The sequence below is a fragment of the Pleurodeles waltl genome, chromosome 5 (genome assembly GCF_031143425.1).
Source record: "Pleurodeles waltl isolate 20211129_DDA chromosome 5, aPleWal1.hap1.20221129, whole genome shotgun sequence".
NCBI classification, from domain to species: Eukaryota; Metazoa; Chordata; class Amphibia; order Caudata; family Salamandridae; genus Pleurodeles; species Pleurodeles waltl.
The window spans coordinates 1,312,117,072-1,312,135,978 of record NC_090444.1 but is presented as its reverse complement, the minus strand read 5'-3'; positions in this window follow the sequence as shown (position 1 = coordinate 1,312,135,978).

Below are 18,907 nucleotides of genomic sequence, written 5' to 3'. Positions count from 1 at the left end.
AGTGACTTTGAGGTGGTGTGCTGTCAGATTCACAAGATTTTACATCATGAGCAGCTAACACGTTCCTGCTCCATCCTATGTCATTATAACATGTTGATCCACCATTCCTATTAATTGAATGATTAGCTTTCTACTTTGGACTTGTCATAGATTGCGTGGGCAGACATAATTTGTAGCAGAGTTTTCTTTTTGCTGTGATGTAATTCATAAAACATGATTTGGAAAAGACAGGACCTTTGACAGCATAAGCCTATCAGTTCATGGGACTGCCGTCCACCTCTTCACTTATATCTTCAAAGCCATTATCTATGTTGTTTGCTGTTCTCTTCCATACTCAAGAACTTTAGTTTGCAACAGTTTTGCTGTGGTGATATTGAACAATTTTGTAAAAAATGTTAAGAAAACATCAGGCATTCTTGTTGACTCACATGATTTGCAGAGCTCTGGGGAATCACAACATTTGCCATTAAGGCCAAAATCTAAATCTTTCAGGACGTTTCTTAAAATGGTGTCTGTTGATTTTACTGCATCGTGTGGTCTTATTTTGGCAGCAAGAACTTCAGGAGTCAAATCATCTGAGAACACTATAAGTGGCTCATTCTTTTTGTTAGGCTGACAAACATGAATTCTGTTATTGTACATTCTCACCAGAAAAATCGTAATTTCATTATTATGGATCAATACAGTTTCATCAATGTTGGCCATTATTTCTCTGATCTCTGAGAGTGAACCCGTAGCCAGCACTCAAGAGTGGCTTTAAAACTTAATTTGCTTTTTCAAAGAGTGCCAACTTAACTGAATGCTGGCAGTTACATTGCTGCTGGGTGCTGATTGTACATTCATATTTCTAATGTATGCACACATGCAGTTCCGGTGGGCATACAAATCCACTGCAAATACATTCACCTCGCTGTTTAGCTCTGCTATTTGGTTGAAAACTTAATCTTGGAAGAAACTAGCTGCAGATAAAAACACGTTTGCCCTTTGTCAATCCCTTTGGCCCTTGTTCTGGCTAAACCACAGATAACACATTAAAGATCCTCTGCTCTCTGATCAGTTGTTGGAGGTGGACGAGGGGTAGCCAATGATCTTGTAAGTGGATGGGCATTGGGGTTTGGTTGTCCTCACTTTCTCAGAAGACTCAGATTCTTGTTGTGATTCACTGGTTTCTGCTATTTTTTGACAATTTCTTTCTTGTTTTTTTTCTACTGTATACGATTTGTAGAATTTGCTATTACAATGCTAAAATCACCCATCAGTTTCAGTCTTTTGTGAACTTTTTCTTGCTGTATTTCTGCAGCATCTCGAACTCTGTTCTGTCCAATCACAGGTGATGTTAGCTTTTCTTTTGGGTTAGTTTGGCATATGAAAATTTTCTTTTAGGAGTTAAAGATCACAAATTTGAATCAATGGAAAACCTGATACAAAAACAATATTAAAATACATTACCAATTTGTTAGCTGAAACACATCATTTTAGAGACACTATTTTGGAAAACGGTGGAAGGGTTGCCTCGAGGAGTTATTCTCTGTCTTTATGAGACTACTTCACACCCAAAACCTATGTTGTGACACCAAAATGAAGTATAAAGATCTCATGGTTCATGAAATATTACTCCTCTGAGTTTCTTGAACCTCTTTTTATGGGAAGTTCTGCTTTATGATTTGAGATTTGATGCTAAACGTTTCATATTTTCACCTCCCAATTAAGAGCTCTTTAGGGGTTCTAACTGATGCTTTCTCACTCTCTCCATACTTAGAATAGGAATTTTCTTTATGGAACACACTTTATGCATTTGCTCTGATGCTAAATACTTATAATGATTATTTTTTGATTGATTATTTCTGATACATAACAATCAAGATTTACTTACTAAAAGATTTTAAATAAAGCTTTGAAATATTCACAAACTCTCATCATTGACTCCCAAGAAATTGGAATTCAAACTTTGATTTCCAACTCCTGATTCACAGGGTAGAGGTTGAGGAGTTGTGACTGATCTGCATTCAGGTGCAGATGTTGCATTGTTGTATAAAATTACTTTGTCACTTCAGTAACAAGATTGGGTATTGGAAGAGGGAGCTTAGGCTGAATCCAGATTGAATAAGTGTTAATAATCAAATGCAAGGAGTGAAACAGATGCAAATGCAAAAGTGCATGTTCTGTAGATGCAAATGCCAAATCAAACTCAAGTTTCAATGGTGCAGGTCCCAAAAGCCACCAATGGTTCAACAGAATGTGGGAAATCCTGACATTAACATGAATCAGGTGCCCTGAATAAATAAGAATAAATTTCAGGCACTGAACCAGATCATGTTTCAGCAGTTTCCCATGCTAGACAGTAAGAGCGTTGTTTCCATGATTTCCAGTGATGGTGTCCGAGTGGAGAGGAGGATCGGATGCTACCTGCTTCACTGCTAGAACAGTGTAAGTTCCAGAACGACCCTTCTTATGAAAGAAGATCCAAGTTGTAGGAGTTACAAAAAACAGATTACTAATCCTGGTGCGGAAGACGTTCCTGTAAAGATAGGTTAATTTGAAGAAAACACATTTGTTGTGTGTGATCCGATTCCTGTAAACCCGTTAGAATGTGATTGGCTGTGCAAATTAAATTGTACAATCTATTGTACACCAGAAGGAGTAGAGTTTCAATCCCATGATGAGGACGTAGAGTTTAAGCTAGCTCAGCAAGATGGTGTAGGGCATTATACAATGAGAACAATAGAGGAGTTACCCCCAATTTGAGAGAGACTGTTGATCCAGAAGTATGGAATCTTACAGGGAAAGAAATTGGACTAATCAAAGATGTAGAACCAGCCCATTTTACAGTAAAGTCAAATGCATATTTCCAATTGTACCACCTTATCACATGAAGCCAGAAACAGTGGCAGGAATAACATAAAAAATTGAGGATGTGTTGAAAAAAGGGATCTTGAGGGATATAGTTGGGAATCCTGGAAACTCACACATTATGGGGTTACAGAAGCTCAATGGAAATTTCAGAATAATGCAGGATGTGCAAAAGATCAACAATATCGCTATCCCATGTTTTCCTGTGATACCAACTCCAGCCTTCATACTATATCAGATTCCATGCACAGCAGAATGGGTCACTATGGTAGATCTATGTCAAGCGTTCTTTTCCATTGCATTGCATGAGGACAGCCAGATCCTAATATTATTTCTGTTTTGCAAGAGAGTTTTGGTATGATGCCGAGTTTCACAATGGTATACAGAAATCTTTCAATTTTTAATCAAATTTGAAGAAAAACCTGGAGACCCTGAAAATGCCTTGTAATTCAGTCCTTGTGCAATACCTGCTTGTGGCACTGTGACATTGAGCACAGAAGAAACTTGAAAACAGGATACCATTGCACTTCTAAAGCACCCAGCTGAGAACGAACATAAAGGGGGTTATTCTAACTTTGGAGGAGTGTTAATCCGTCCCAAAAGTGACGGTAAAGTGACGGATATACCACCAGCCGTATTATGAGTTCCATAGGATATAATGGAGTCGTAATACGGCTGGTGGTAAATCCGTCTCTTTTCCGTCACTTTTGGGACGGATTAACACCTCCTCCAAAGTTAGAATAACCCCCAAAGTGTCCCTGAGTAAACTGCAATACTGTCAAAAAGAAGTCCAATACATGGGACCTATCATTGAAAAAGGAAAGATAAAGTGTCACAAGAGAGAGTGGTAGCCATCCTGAGGATGGGTCCTGTGAAAATGCAAAGAGAAGTCAGAATGTTTATAGGAATGGTAGGATACTGCAAACAATGGATACCAAACGTTTCCCTAGGGCTAAGCCTTTACTGAGGCTGACACACAAAGATGTGCCTGATCCTGTAGGGCAACAAATGCATGAAAGCTTTCCTAGAGCTGTGAGAAAGTCTCTGCTGTGCCCTGGCACTTGGAATGCCAGATTACAACAAGATGTTTACTTTGTTTTGCAGTGAGAGGGAGGCTGTGCTCTCTGTGCTTACTCAGATGCATGGTGACACAAGAAGGCCAGTGGCCTAATTTTCCATTACTCCAGATCCTGTCACCAAAGGGCTGCCCAGTTGTCTGAAATCAGAGGCAACTGTGAATTCTATTCTCGAAAGGTTTGAAAGCATAGTGATGGGACATCCTTTAACTTTTATGGTCCCTCACTCTGTGGAAATTATGCTTACCAGAACACAAAACCCAGTACATGACAAGTTCCTGACTTACCAAATATGAGCTGCAAACTCTTGCATCAGAAATGTGACATTGAAGCATTTCCAGGTTTTGAATCCCATTACTTTGCTACCTTTGCCTGAAAGTGATATGTCTGATGATTTTGAACATGACTGTCTTGATATTATGAACTTATGCACCAAGCCAAAGCCAGACATAAAATATGAGCCTTTAATTAGATCTGATTATGTGCATTTTGTTGATGACTAATGTTTCAGAGCAAACAATGGTTTCCTCAGAGCAGTTTACGCTATCTGCTCAATCCAAGACATTGTGGATTCCTCCTGGCTTCAAGATATTACCTCAGCGCAAGTTGCAGAATTCATTGTCCTTACCAGAACTTGCAGTTTTACAGCCCAGATAGTCAGTATGACTTTGGTATGGTACATGACTTACACAGTTATGATTACAAAGAGGTTTCATGACATCATCTGGTTCACCCATAAGAACGGTGAGCATGTGAGGAGACTATTGGATGCTTTGCAGCTCCCAACTGAAATTGCTGTCATTAAGAGTGCAGTTCACAAGAGTGACAATGGTTTTGTTTGAGTAAAAACAGATACACTGATGGAATTGCATGTTATTTTGCTATCGTTGCCTGCACATTAAAGGGAACATTCACAGATGAATCTCAAGGGGACACTATCTTTTCAATGCTGATGTTTATTGCCGACACATGGGAAGAACTAAAAAGTTTGCAGGAAAATGTTTCAGAAGCAGAACAGCAGTGTTGGATCAGAACAGAATGTGGAAAGAATGCAAATGACATTTGGATTTCAGCAGATGGGAGACCAGTGTTTCAACTGTTGGGAGACCAGTGTTTCAACTGTCAGTTTATTATCTTCCATGACACATTTCCATGGTCCCACACATTTGGGAAAGGATGCAATGATAGGGTTCTCTAGACAGAACTGGTTTAACCACAGAGTTAGGATGCATGCAGAAGATTTGTGTCACCGTTTTGCCACATGCCAAAAGATGAATGCAGGGAAATGAACACCAGTTACACTGAGTCATGTACGGAGATCAGGTGGTCCCTTCAATCTGATGCAGATGGACTTCATCAAAATGACTGTTTGTAATGGGCTAAGATGGGTCCTGGCTATAGTGTGCATTTTCTCTTGATGGGGGGGAAGCTTATCTAACAAAGAGAAATGTCAGTCTGACTGCAGCTAAACTGCTGTTAAGAGAGCTAGTACCGGAATGCCAATTTCTCTGGAAATCAGATCAAGGGACTCACGTTAACAATGATATCCTTAAGATGTGTGCAGCATTAGAAGTAGACCACAAACTGCATTGTAACTATCGATCAGTAGCTTCTGAAATAGTTGAGCAGATTAATCGAACAATAAAGTCTCAATTGGCTAAGGTCTGTGCATTCACTTCATTTAAATGGCTTGATGCTTGGTTTCTGTTGTTGACAAGCCTTCAAAGTAGACCTGCCAGGAAGACGGGTTTTCCTCTGCATGAACTTCCGATGGGAAGAGCCTTTAGACTGCCATCTGTACCTGCAAATGCACTTGTGAACATAACAGATGACATGGTATTCGATTACTGTAAAGAATTGGCTGATATGGTACATTCTGTTTCTCAGCACGTTGATTCTTTCACTGCAAATCCACATACAAAGCTGTGCCACAGTCTGAGCCCCAGTGTTTTGGTGCTGTTAAAAAAAAGCACTTGAGCAAGTTCTGTCTGGAGCTGAGGTGAAAAGGCCTCTACCAGGAAACTTTAATCACAAACACTGCTGTTAATTTGCTGAAGTACCACACTGGGTGCATGCCTTAAATGTCCAGAGAACAAGAGATCTGCATGAAGAAATCATTTTCCTTGAGCCAGAACTGAGAACACTGGTGACTGTACCACTGCAAGCTATACATGTCGCACAAGTACAAGGAGCAAAACAGCAAGAAAAAAGAGGTGAAGAATTGCAGACATGTGAAGAAATTCAGTTCTCAGATACCTCACAAAGTGGCTTTGGAGGTTTAGATATAGAAGGTAGAGAAGCAAGAACTCAGTCTGAAAAGCCAGTTGAGGATCTTCAGAGCAACAAAAAGATCCAGGAGAAGGAACAAGTCAAGACCAAGAAGAGACACACACAATGCTGAATGGCCAATATACTGTAGTAGAAAGAAATTGAGATCAAGTCTGTCAGTTGGATCCATACTGCCAACAATTACTGAGGAGACAGAGACTAGCAATATAGGTGACACAGAAGGAGATCAACAAACATTCAGAAGATCCAAAAGAACAAGTGTACCTTGTCAAATGTTTTCAGCATCTAGATGGACTTGCTACATGAGCTAAATGCTAAATGTCCTAATATCAGATTTTCTTAATTAGAGCTAAGAACTACCTGAGCCACCTTGAAGTTGTTTTGAATTTAATTTAGGAAAAGTTGCTGAAAACGATTTTTGAAAAGTGACAAACGTTGTTTAAAACTCATTGAACCAACTGTGCTAATAGACTGAAATAAACTTAAAAGTTGCTAAGCAAAACAAGTTAAGAGGATTTACCTGGGCTCAAGGTTGCTGTAGAAGAATAGGGATAACATATTAGAAGAACATGGAGTAGGGTTAAAGAAGATTATATGAAGATTGCTGTAAATAAAGCTAGACAAAACAAACTGAATTACAATGAAAAGAAGAAAAATTAAGACTGTGCAAATAAGCAACCTTGAAAGCAAAGAATTGCTACACTTTTCTTTCAAAAAGATCTGTGTTTTAACCAGAGCTAGATGCACAATTATTACGGTTAATTACATTTTTAGTAGTAGTATTAGTAGTTTTATTATTATTATCTATATTTTCATTTACAAACACAACATATGTACCTGACATAGATGATTATGAGTTGAAAGGCTCATTTGTAGATTACCTGAAAGAAGATTATTCAACAAATATGTATTCTAGATTAGTTCAAGAGTGTTCAGAATCTTTGAATGCAAAGGATTGTTATCTGGGTACATACTTACCTTCATCGAATGAGAAGGAGGTGGCATACCATCACATTCCTGAGTCATAGACTACTACATGTAGTATTTTACTTAGTATATTGTACAAGCAACATCACTTTGAATGTTATTATTCTAACTTTGACAAGAACCTTTCAAAAATACCTTTACAATTAAAAAATGTAAAATTAAATTTACATCCACAGGCAAAAGAAATGGAGATTGCTTGGTATTATTTTGGACCTTTTCTTCCTATAGCCACTGTTAAGGCATATGAAAATAATCTAGCATGATTAATGAGTCCAGTAGAGAAAATGTTTATCATGATGTTAGAAGAAAGGAGAACACATTTTGCACGTAGTGCCAATCAAAATGAGGATGTTTTGAAGAATGTTTGGAAAAGGGAAGATGACTATCGAAGAAAAATATTTTATCCAAAATTAAAGACATAGGGGTAAAGTATCTGTATTTAGAAGAATAAATCAACTTAGAAAGAAACCTGTAGGGACTAATAATTGTGAGCACACATTTGAATTATCAGGAGGTTCACAGCAAATTTTACAGGGAGATGATCCATTGATACCTGGAGTCTACTTTATTTGTGGACAGGATGCATATTTCAAATTACCTGCTGATTGGGAGGGTATTTGTAATTTATGTTTGCTATTTCCAAAGATGTACTGTGTACAGAGTTTAGATGCCTTGACAATGATACCTGCACACTGACACACATGTAGCATTAGTGAAGTAGTGCAGTTTGTGGAAGACATGTTTGAAGTGATTATTCCTGCAGTAGGAGTGATACTAATTATTAAAAGATTAGAGCATTTTACAGTAGTGCACAAGGTGGCAACTAGTACATCTGAAGCTTTTTTATTTACTAACACATAACTAGTAGCTGTTAGATCAATGATTTACAAAACAAGTATGCTTGAGACATTGTACTAACAGAAAAAGGTGGAGTCTGCAAGATATTGAAAATTGAACATTGTTGCACATACCTTCCTGATGAGAGTAAGAAAATCATAGAATATGTAATGAACATTTCAGACATAAAACTTGATTTGGAACTATAAGAAACCACTAGCAATACAAAAAGTTTCACAAAGGGAGTTTCTGCAAGAGGCAATTGAATTGCAACAACAAGAGGAGGATTTCTCAAAGCCTATTAGTACCTATATTAATTGTCATTGTCTGTTTTCTGGCTTCAATAGGAGAATACAAAGCTATCAAAATTATATTACAAAAGAAAAAGAACAAAGAAAGAAACAATGAAGAAAGATCTAGAATTAAGTGACTGCCCTAACAAAGAATACAGCACTAAAAGAAAGAGAACATTTAAAAAGGAAGAGAAAAGACTCAATTGAAAATTAGGGAGCTCTGATATCATCTATGAATGCATTTTTATGATAGCTAGAAACCATCAGAAGGGGGTGGTTGCTAGAGTATTTTTAAATAATGAAAATTAATGCAATTAACATGCTGAATTAATATGTAGGCCTTAGACGAAAAGCAATATTTTTAACAGCAAGTGAGAGCACTGGGCTTTCATGTTTACATGTATTAAGCTTGAATAGCTGCAAAATGCATTTTTCTTTTTTAAAGATGCCACCCTAGGTTGGGAATTGTCAACATCAGGACAGTGTGCGCTCTACGGGCAACGTAAATGCAAAACCCCAGTCCATATGCAGAGGCATATTTCATGCATTGTGTTTCTATGTAGTATGTTAACCTTTTGCATTGCAGAACTTTCACCTTGAAAAGTCATTAATGCTGTTTGTAATTCATTGTTCATTTGCAAGGCTTGTTTGCAGGACTACAGGGTGTGGTCCTTTATTCTAAGACTTTCTAGAAGCCTTTCTTGCAGCATAGTTGGGTGTGGCTCGTGGGCGGGGCTTGGCTCTATATAAGGGAGCCAGCCCAGCTCCACGTGCTCACTATTCAGAGGTCCCGGTGCAGAGCAGCAGCGTTTTCCAGAGCTCCTGTCCTGGAGGCCTAACCAGCTATTACCAGGCCTGCTCTTGCTCATTTGGTGATCTTCAGGTAGGGCCGTAAGGCGGAGGTCGGGTTAGGCCCGACTCCTTTTTCCAGTAACATTCGAGTTTTGGGCCTAATCTTGAAATCGCGTGTATGCGATCATTTCATGGCATTTGCATTGTGAATTCCGAATCGGCAACAGTGTGCGCGATTCTTTCCAGGCTTTTATTTCGTGGCATTCAGATCAGCAGTGTGCACGATCATTTCATGGCATTTGCATTCTGAATTCCGAATCGGCAACAGTGTGCGCAATTCTTTCCAGGCATTTATTTCGTGGCACTCAGATCGGCAGTGTGCGCGATCATTTCATGGCATTTGCATTGTGAATTCCGAATCGGCAACAGTGTGCGCGATTCTTTCCAGGCATTTATTTTGTGGCATTCAAATCGGCAGTGTGCGCAATCATTTCATGGTCTTTGAATTGTGAATTCTGAATCAGGAGCAGTGTGCGCGATTCCTTTTCGGGCATTTACTTCTGGGCATTCAGATCAGCAGTGTGCGCGATCATTTCATGGCCTTTTCCTTGTGAATTCCAAATCGGCGACAGTGTGCACGATTCCTTCCAGGCATTTACTTTGTGACATTCAGTCCGGCAGTGCGCGCGATCATTTCATGGCATTTAAATAGTGAATTCTCAATCGGCGACAGTGTGCGCAATTCTTTCCATGCATTTATTTCATGGCATTAAAATCAGCAGGGCGCGCAATCATTTCATGGCATTTACATTGTGAATTTCGAATCAGCAACAGTGTGCACAATTCTTTCCAGGCATTTATTTTGGTGCATTCAGATCGGCAGTGTGCGCGATCATTTCATGGTCTTTGAATTGTGAATTCCGAATCGGCAGCAGTGTGCGCGATTCCTTTTAAGGCATTTACTTCTGGGCATTCAGATCAGCAGTGTGTGCGATCATTTCATGGCATTTACCTTGTGAATTCCGAATCGGCAACAGTGTGCGCGATTCCTTCCAGGCATTTACTTCGTGACATTCAGATCGGCAGTGCGCGTGATCATTTCATTTCATGGCATTTACATTGTGAATTCTGAATCGGCAGCAGTGTGCGTGATTTTTTCCAGGAATTTAATTTGTGAGATTCAGATCAGCAGTGTGCGCGATAATTTAATTGCATAATAATCTAGATGTTCGAATCGGAAACAGAGTGCGCAATTCTTTCCTCATGCTTAACTTTTGAAATACAGATCGGCGGAGTGCGCGATCATTTCTAGACATTGAAACGCAGATGAGCAGTTTGATTAAAGAGCACAATATTCTCTGAACATTTCAGTCTTGAAACTCTTAATCAGAAAGTGACGTAGAAGTGTATTTCATGGTATTTGTACAGTTCATTCATGTAGAGAAAAAAACATGTGTTCTTTGATTCTTGCTACAATGCAGAGAGTGTTCTAAGCAGTATTTTGGAGAGAGTTTATTGTTCAAAATATGGATGCTAATTCTGGAATGTTCATGTAAAAACCTTGCATAACCTTTTCTTGATTTCCAGGTACCTAGATTCTTGAGGCCTAGTTATAAGTGAAGTCTTAGGCCATTCATGTTTTCAGCATAAGTGTTTTATTTGAAACAAAACTTATTGAAAGTCATTGTGATTCATCTTGCAATTGTGTTGTTTAACTCTTGCTTCCACAGGTCTCCTTCCCCGCTGTTCCCAACCCAAAACCCATTCCCCCACTTGGCCATTCTTGAACTCTGTGCTATATAACTAGTGGAGTTTGGAGCTGCCAAGAGGTGGACATGTTGGGAACATGCGCAAGCCCAGAGGATCTGGTCTCCTTGACAGGGAATATGAATTGTTAAACTTTCAATTATGCAAATGTGCTGAGAAGAGTGACAATAGACAATGTTATTATGACCCTCCCATAGGCATATTTTGTAATGAACATAATAATGTATTCAAATGTTTCACATGAATGATAATTTGTTAGTTGAAATAGGTGATGAACGTATGAGCTAATGGTATGATGCAGAGGCCTAGCTATGAACTGTAATTTTCTTATAGTAAGCAAATGGTGAGATCTCACCCGAGTTCTACAAAATGTTTCAGTTGAATGTTAATATCTGTAAGATAGTGCCTTTTGACTGCTTAGATGAAGGAAGCTCTCCTGTTCCCATAAAGACATCGCAATCGGATTGATGAGCTGTTTGAAGATGGAAACAACTTGTTTCAAATTATGACGTGAAAACATTACGTAAGTGTATGTTACTAGAGTAGGCCCAGTCTCTACTCAGACCCTTTCTATACTTTCTGCAGAGCGCTTTGCAGACACTTCTCAAATTCATTCTGAGAGACCCTTTTATATTTCCTGCCTAAATCTATGCTGCTCTGAGACTCTACTGAGTTTCTGGAAGGTCTCTTTATGGGAAGATCTGCTTTATGATTTGAGATTCGATGATCAAAGCTTCATCCTTTCACCTTCATCCTTTCTTACTGATGCTTTTTTACATTCTCCCTGCTTAGTATAGGGTTTTTTCCTTTATGGAATGCATTTTATGCATTTGCTCTGATGCTAATCAATTATGCTGATTATCAATTGATCGATTATTTCTGATGCAGAAGAATAAAGATTTACTAACTAAAATATTTTAAACAAAGTTTTAAAACTCATTCCAACTCTCATCATTGACTCCCAAGACATTGGAATTGAAATTGTGATTACTAATTGATTTGTATGCAGCTCCTGATTAATTCTTATTTATGGCAAAGGCTTGCCAGCCTGGCCCAGTAACAAGTATGGGCTGCTGATTTGATGAGTTGGTAAGATTGTGCCCTAAAGCACATATTGCGGGGTAAGGGGTAAAAACTCACCTTTTTTCCCATTCCACCACCATCTTCACCTGGATGTGAATGGACAACACCTCCCATGGTTACAGCCACCGACTCATGGAGAAAACACAAATCCCCCAATGCCGGACCCGAAGATAAGGCGGCTGCATTGCCAAGGTATGTTGGGTGGGCACTGCACAGGAGGTCGGGGCTCTGCAAACATATGTATGTCACAGTAATTTATAAAATTGTTGTGACATGCATATGTGGGGTACACAATGGTGTCACATGCCTGGGGACACACACGCACAACATGCATGTTGTACACATAAATAACTGTCATTGTGGTGTCATCATTCATTGCAAAATGAATGCTTGCACCACATTGACATTATACTCATACTGGACAATGGTATCCATGTATGCACATTGCAAGGGGACCTTTACGAGTAATTTTGTGCTGTCTGTTATGTATGTGTGTCTGTACGTGTGTGTGTGTGTGGGGATTGGCTGTTTGAGGTGGAGGGAACTGGAATGAGTAGTGTGATTCTGTCTGTATGTGTCACTTGCATGTGAGACTGATGTTCTTGTGTATGTTGTGTTGCAGTGTGACACATTCAGATGAGTGCTGTTGTGTGGCTGTTGTTGTGATGTGTGTAGTTGTGCTTGTGTGTGAGTGTGTTTGTAGCTGAGTCTGTAGTTGTGTTGTTTGTTGTGGTTGTGTTGTGTGTGGTTGCAGGATCAATGTGTGTGCATGTTGTGTCATGGACATATGTCAATGTGTGTTTCGACATGTACTGGTTGTGTTGTGTTAGACTGGCAGTGGGTTATTGTGTGTAAGTGGTGTGCTGTGTAGTATAGGAGTACACATGTGGCTAAGGGGCAGTGTCCGTATGTGCCGCTTACCTCAGTTTCATAGCCCCTGCCGGTATACAAAGTCCATTGGAATCCATAGCCATCTCCCTCCATCATCAATCCATTGCCATTCAATCCAGTTAAATATGGTGGGCAGTTGGCTTTTTTGGTCCACCGTCGACGCGACTTGGCCCACTGTCTTATATGCCCTCCACCAGCAGAACTCCCCAGGCAGGCACGCACAGTCACCCTGACATTTCATATGTCCAAAGTCACCCGGTGTCAAAGAGCCTCCTTGATGGCCTACATCCGAGACTGGCTTACAATATAGGGAGTTTGCAAAAGCTTATGTTTTTATCAATTCAAAACTTATTCAACAGTATTAGTCCTTATAAATCCATAGTCAATAAATCAACAATTATTCCAATGTATTTTCATAGACTTCTTTGTAGATAAATATTAAAGTATGCATGGTACAATCTTCTATAATACAATATCTCTGCTCCTACATCTTCCACGTTTTTCAAGGCAGACCTCTTTCTCTAGCCTGTAATTTGCATAAAAAAGTAAGTCATGATTACCTCACATAAGATTTTGGACACATATATATTTTTCAATTCAAATATCACAAACAAACCATTTCAAATTATGGCCATGTTTTATTAACAAGTTCTCAAAGACACACATAGTAGTAGTTCTCAAATGTCCCACCGTCAAATCTACCATCAACATATTCCAGCATGTTGAGTTCAAAACTTTGTTAATTTATTTGGTTTAGATGATCTAGTAAGAATATCAGTTGAGAGAATAACAATGGTGGCATACTCAGGTAAAATACTATGTACATAACTTTCATGTATAACGAGTTATCTCATATTGTTGCAAATTGTTTAGCATTGTTTAATCAGCCATCTTATTTTAAAATACAAAGGCAGGAAAAATAGCAATAACGGTATGAGATGGTACCTTTTTAAATAATTATAGCTCAGAGCTAGTTAGTATGCAACAGTTTGGCACTTTATATATACAGGTCTCATTTAAGGTAATAGTCAAGGCACTCATTGTCACACATCTTATACTAGTGCATTAAACAGAAAAATCATCATGTAATCTACCGCAAAATAATTTTATAAAATTCAAACATTGTATTTGGTCACAATAATAATAGGTCCTCTTGAAATCATATTAAGCAGAAATTAATACCTGTAGCACACAATGATATGTATATAACAGCAGAGATATTTAATAAAACATTACAAGTCATTCATAAGTGACGTGAATCATTAGTAAATGTCTTTAAAAGTATTTTGTCTCACAAAAAAAACAGTTTCAACAGAACATTTATAGGTATGGGGGTGATGTGAATATGTACAGATCAGGGATAGACATGTATTTACCCTCATAGGTAAGCACTTACAGCTAAGAGCTTTGTGCCTGAAATTGACAAATTAACACCATTTGAAAAAAAATTATAAAGTAGAACAGGGAGCTACAAAAGAGTTTTAACTGTTCCTTTTTCATCTACTTCATTGACAGCTGAAGCAGTCGGTACAGACACCTCTTATCACTGTTTTTTTAAAGCGGGCTTTTTGAGGTTATATTGTGTTAAACAGATGTTTGTGGCAATCTATTGTGTGGCGTTTTGTTCTCTTTTAACCTTCTGCTTTTTTAAGTTAATCATTATTGCAATGTGTTTTTGCTATGTTGTACTGTAGTTGATGTATTGCATTCTCTTTTGACTGCTTTGTTGTGTTGTGCCCTGTTATGTTTTAATTGTGTCGTTATGTTCCCATATGTTATATTGTGTTGTTTTGTTACTTTCGATAAGATCGCAAATGCTGTTACATTTCCAGCCAGAATCACATCCCTAAAGTTCCTCTTACAATCACCCATCTACCACTAGCCAAGGCAGTAAAACAGTGCTGCTCCAGTATTGCAATTATTTAAGACACTTTTCAGTCCAAAACAGTGGCAGAAACCTTTTCTCAAATTAAGGCTTGCAGTGGTCACTTTATGTGACAGCACCTATGTTTTTAAAGATAGCATCTGGACATTTTTTTACCTCACGGATTCAATGACTGCATGATAGACACAGTGCCATCTTCATTGTTCTTCCTTCATGTTTTGCTTTCATTATGAATTCTAAGTATTCACTCGTACTGTGAATCTTTCTCATCTTTTTCACTTCTACATTCTCCCTTAATAGCTTATTACGCGAAATGAAAGATTAATCTAAAATGGTCCCTTCATATATTATTGTATCCCAATAATAGACAATTTGTGGTCTGACAAATATGCTGACATCCAGGGTAGAGGAGCTCAGAGCCCATATTATTAGCAGTTCACACTTTGGGGAAGAGGTTTCCCCCTTTGAGGACCCAGAAAAAAAAAAAAAAATTCTCAGGTCAAAGATACTTTCTGGGTTCTTTTCCTTTGTTGCAAACAGCAGTTCAGTCCAAAATGCCTAATTTCTTTCCATTTTAGCGTGCTAAATTGCTCTCCTATAAACGTACCTGGCTTTGCTTAGATTGGCTTTCGCAGTTAGCGAGGAATGTTGCTTTGCAAGGGTGTGCATATTGCGAATAACTTCACGTTTCAAGATCTTCAAGGGCTCCGTCATTTTGAGTTTGGAGAAAGAAAGCTCAAACTGCTTGCTATGTGATGGGAGCTTGGCTTGGAATTTCTGAAGAATCTGACAGCAAAAAGCACCCACTGTCTCATGGAGGAGAAGTTTCACACAGTAAAGACCGCAAATAGGGATTTTATCCGTGGCAAGGCGGACCTGCTGATTTTGTCATCCCATTTGAGTCTTTCCAGATTTTCGGTCTCACCCCTGAACTGGATGGAGCAGCTTCCAGTTTTAATGGGGCAAATGGAGAGCCTGATGTGCTGTGATCTTTGGTCACTGACAGAGCTGAACCCTAGGGAGAAATTCTAAATATATTTATATTGATTAAACAAAGGGGAAAGTCAGTGTAAAAAATAGACTTCGCTGTAGACCTCACCCAGCCCGTTGAGCGTAAGGCCTACATGATCACACTAGGTTAAGAAGAACGCTGGTTTGCTCTGGCCACTTGCCGCTGGAACATTTTGAACTGGGAGGTCGTACTCTATATCCAGATTGTTATCCTCTCGCCTGCAAGTCCCCCAAACAGGCTGCTATTGAAGTTGCGATCAGCAGGATGTCTGCTAATGGTAAATTTAACGTAAGCTCTGTAAGAATTGAGACTAAAGTCCTGAGATTCTCCTTCTTTCCAGTTTTAGAAGGACTGATGCAGACATTGATAATCGCAAGCAAATGATTTCTGTGATCATGCTGTACACCAAGATGGATTGCTTGGGCCCACGTTACATTCAAAGCAATTTCTTCTCCCAAATGATGCACTGATGAGGCAATATAGGTTGTTAACCCTCCTATTGGGTGGCCCTACCTACGGATTTTACCAGTTGGTTTCTGAAACTCGACATAACCGTTCAAGGGTGAGGTTGCTTGAGCCCAGAATTCTTGTAGCATAAGAATAGCGAACCCCCTCCATTGTTTTGCAGCTGCAAGTTTTTTCATGAGGCCATGTATATTCCACAAGCAAAGGCTGAGAATGGGCCAGCGTAAGTGCTCTGTTGCAAGGCTGACTTGCCTTGTCAAAGAGAGTGCTTTATCTGAAGAACAGATGACAGCCAGTTCAAGTCAGGTTGGTTGGGGTCTAACTTCCTAGCATCATCTTCCCCCTGATGATTCCTTCCACCTGGGGCTGTGATCTGAGTCTCCAGACAGGGTAGCTGAGCAGAAGTTATTGTTGAGTCTTCTCTGCCTTATGCCTTTTTTAAGATGGAATATATTGAAGGATTATACTGGTGCAAGAGCAATGTTGGATAGCCGCTGCTCCTTGCTTTCTCGATTTTGATATCTCACCCTTCGAAACTTCGGATTTCACCTGGATCAATTCCACCCATTTTGGGGAGGAAAATGTGACCTGGAAAAACTCTGGATCACAATTCTTTCTTGGCTCCAGAAACTCGATCGCAGAAATGTCAGCTGATTTTATATGTTGTAGGTTGGGGAATGATCGTAACAGAAGGATGACATTGCCCCGATTTAAGATGTCATGGGCTCCCCTTGTTTGGTGGTCAGGTATAAAGCCTGGTTGATTGTAGCCAGGAGGGGTTAGCAGGTGGTTACAGAGATCCCAGACATTTGGCATCAAAAGAGGAATGTGGGAAGGTAGATTGTCTGTTTGCCTGCATTCCCTTTGGAGAAGTTTGTTTGGCACTAAAGAACTGAAACCCTGGGAGAAGTCTGGCGGAAAGCAGATCTAGCTTCATCGCCTTTGTTTTGCACAATTCTCAGATTGTTTAGGGTGGTTGTATGCGTTGGTACTTCAGACAGGGCTGAGGAAAATGCCCATCTTGCTTGGTTGGAGGCACTTGTCCGTGGCCTTGACTGGGGTTAACCGCTGGAAGTTGAGGAGCTTTTGAGTTTGTTGCAGCTCCGGAGAAAGACATAAACGTTTGATTTGCCCTCTGATCGGAGGCTGACACTGTAGGAGCTGCTAAAAGAGGTGCTGGAACCTTAGCTGCTGGACCCAGAAGATCTGGACTTCTGTTATACTTATAATTGTTGAAGATGGGGGAAAAAAGCTCTTAATTATTAGTGATAGATGCTCTGTAAAACGTATTCATTGTTTTCTTAATCGTTTGCAGAAACGTTTGCTCAATTGTGCTGGGATTGTGTTTCCAGTCGGAGACGTGAAAATGGAGGGTGTTGAGGAGGCTCAAGCAATGTCACAGATTCAGGGGAAGGTGCTTCGTTCACAGGTAAAGTGTAAATTATTATTTCTATGGTTGTCGTGTTCCAATTTCTAGGTGGAGAAAGAGAAGCAGCAGTTTGTTGGGGTGACTCGGACGAATTCACAGATTCTAAGGGTGGGATGTAATTCGCAGAACAAGAAGAGGAGGAGAGTTCTATGTCCATTGCTTTGATTTGTGCACCTTATGGCCTATTGGTGCCCCTGCCTGAGTGTCATGGAACACACTCACTTGTTGAGAGGTTGGAAGATGAGAGCTGAGCTCCTTTAGTAACATTTCAATTGCTTGTGGCAGGGTGGCCAGTTTATTTATGATCGGGTAACATGGGCAGGCGCCCGGTGGCCTTACAGTTGCACCTCCCAGGTCTGCAGCCGATTGCGCATGCTTAACCAAATCGTTCAAGGTGTCCAACATTGTGTCAATGCCCGTGATAAGGGTCGCTGAGGAATTGAGAATGTCAGTTTGAGCATTTCATTTATCTGAATGATATGTTAAAGCGCCTTCTATCGGTTGAAGGGTACTCAGCAAGGAGATCCGCTGTTTGTGTCACTGGAACAGAAGAGTAACTAGTTGACTGTTGATGACCGGGCTTTGTAAGGCCCGATTCAGCAAAAGAGACATTGACACTCTGGTCCAGTCTGGCAGGAGTGCCAACTGGAGTATATTGCTTTGTTTCATTACAGATAGTTGGTATAGACTGAAAGTTCCCCTGTACAGGTATCGAGTTAATAATGGCAGCGGGGCCAGAGCAAGGGGTGCCCTGAGTTTCTCCTTTGTTCTTTCCAATTCCAAATCCAGGCCTGAGCTAGGATGACATTGAGGCCATTGCTCATCAGTTGCTGATGTAAGTGGGACTGCTCCAGCTAACTTCAGCTGATTCAGCTGGTTCGGCTTTTGCTTCCTCAAACTGTTGGACAGTTTGAGCCAGGAATGCACTGGACATAAGCTCAAGCTCCTCCAGATCTTATATGTCTGGATCCATGTCAAACAGGTTGCAGTACCCTGATAAAGCTAGAGGACTAGGCAGGCCAGGACCCTGACTCCGCTCTGCTATGATAGTAAAATCTTCCGTAGCAGTTCTAACTGTTGCTATGGCTGTAATGCTTGAGACTGCTGTAGAAGGCGATACCCTCTCTTCAGGAAGCTGCGTGACTGGTGGCGGCTGCTCCAATCTGTGCACCTGCACTTGGATTTTGGGAACCCAAGGTGGTGTAACAGGCAGCGTACAAAATGGTACAGAGATTGCAGCCATGTCTGTCC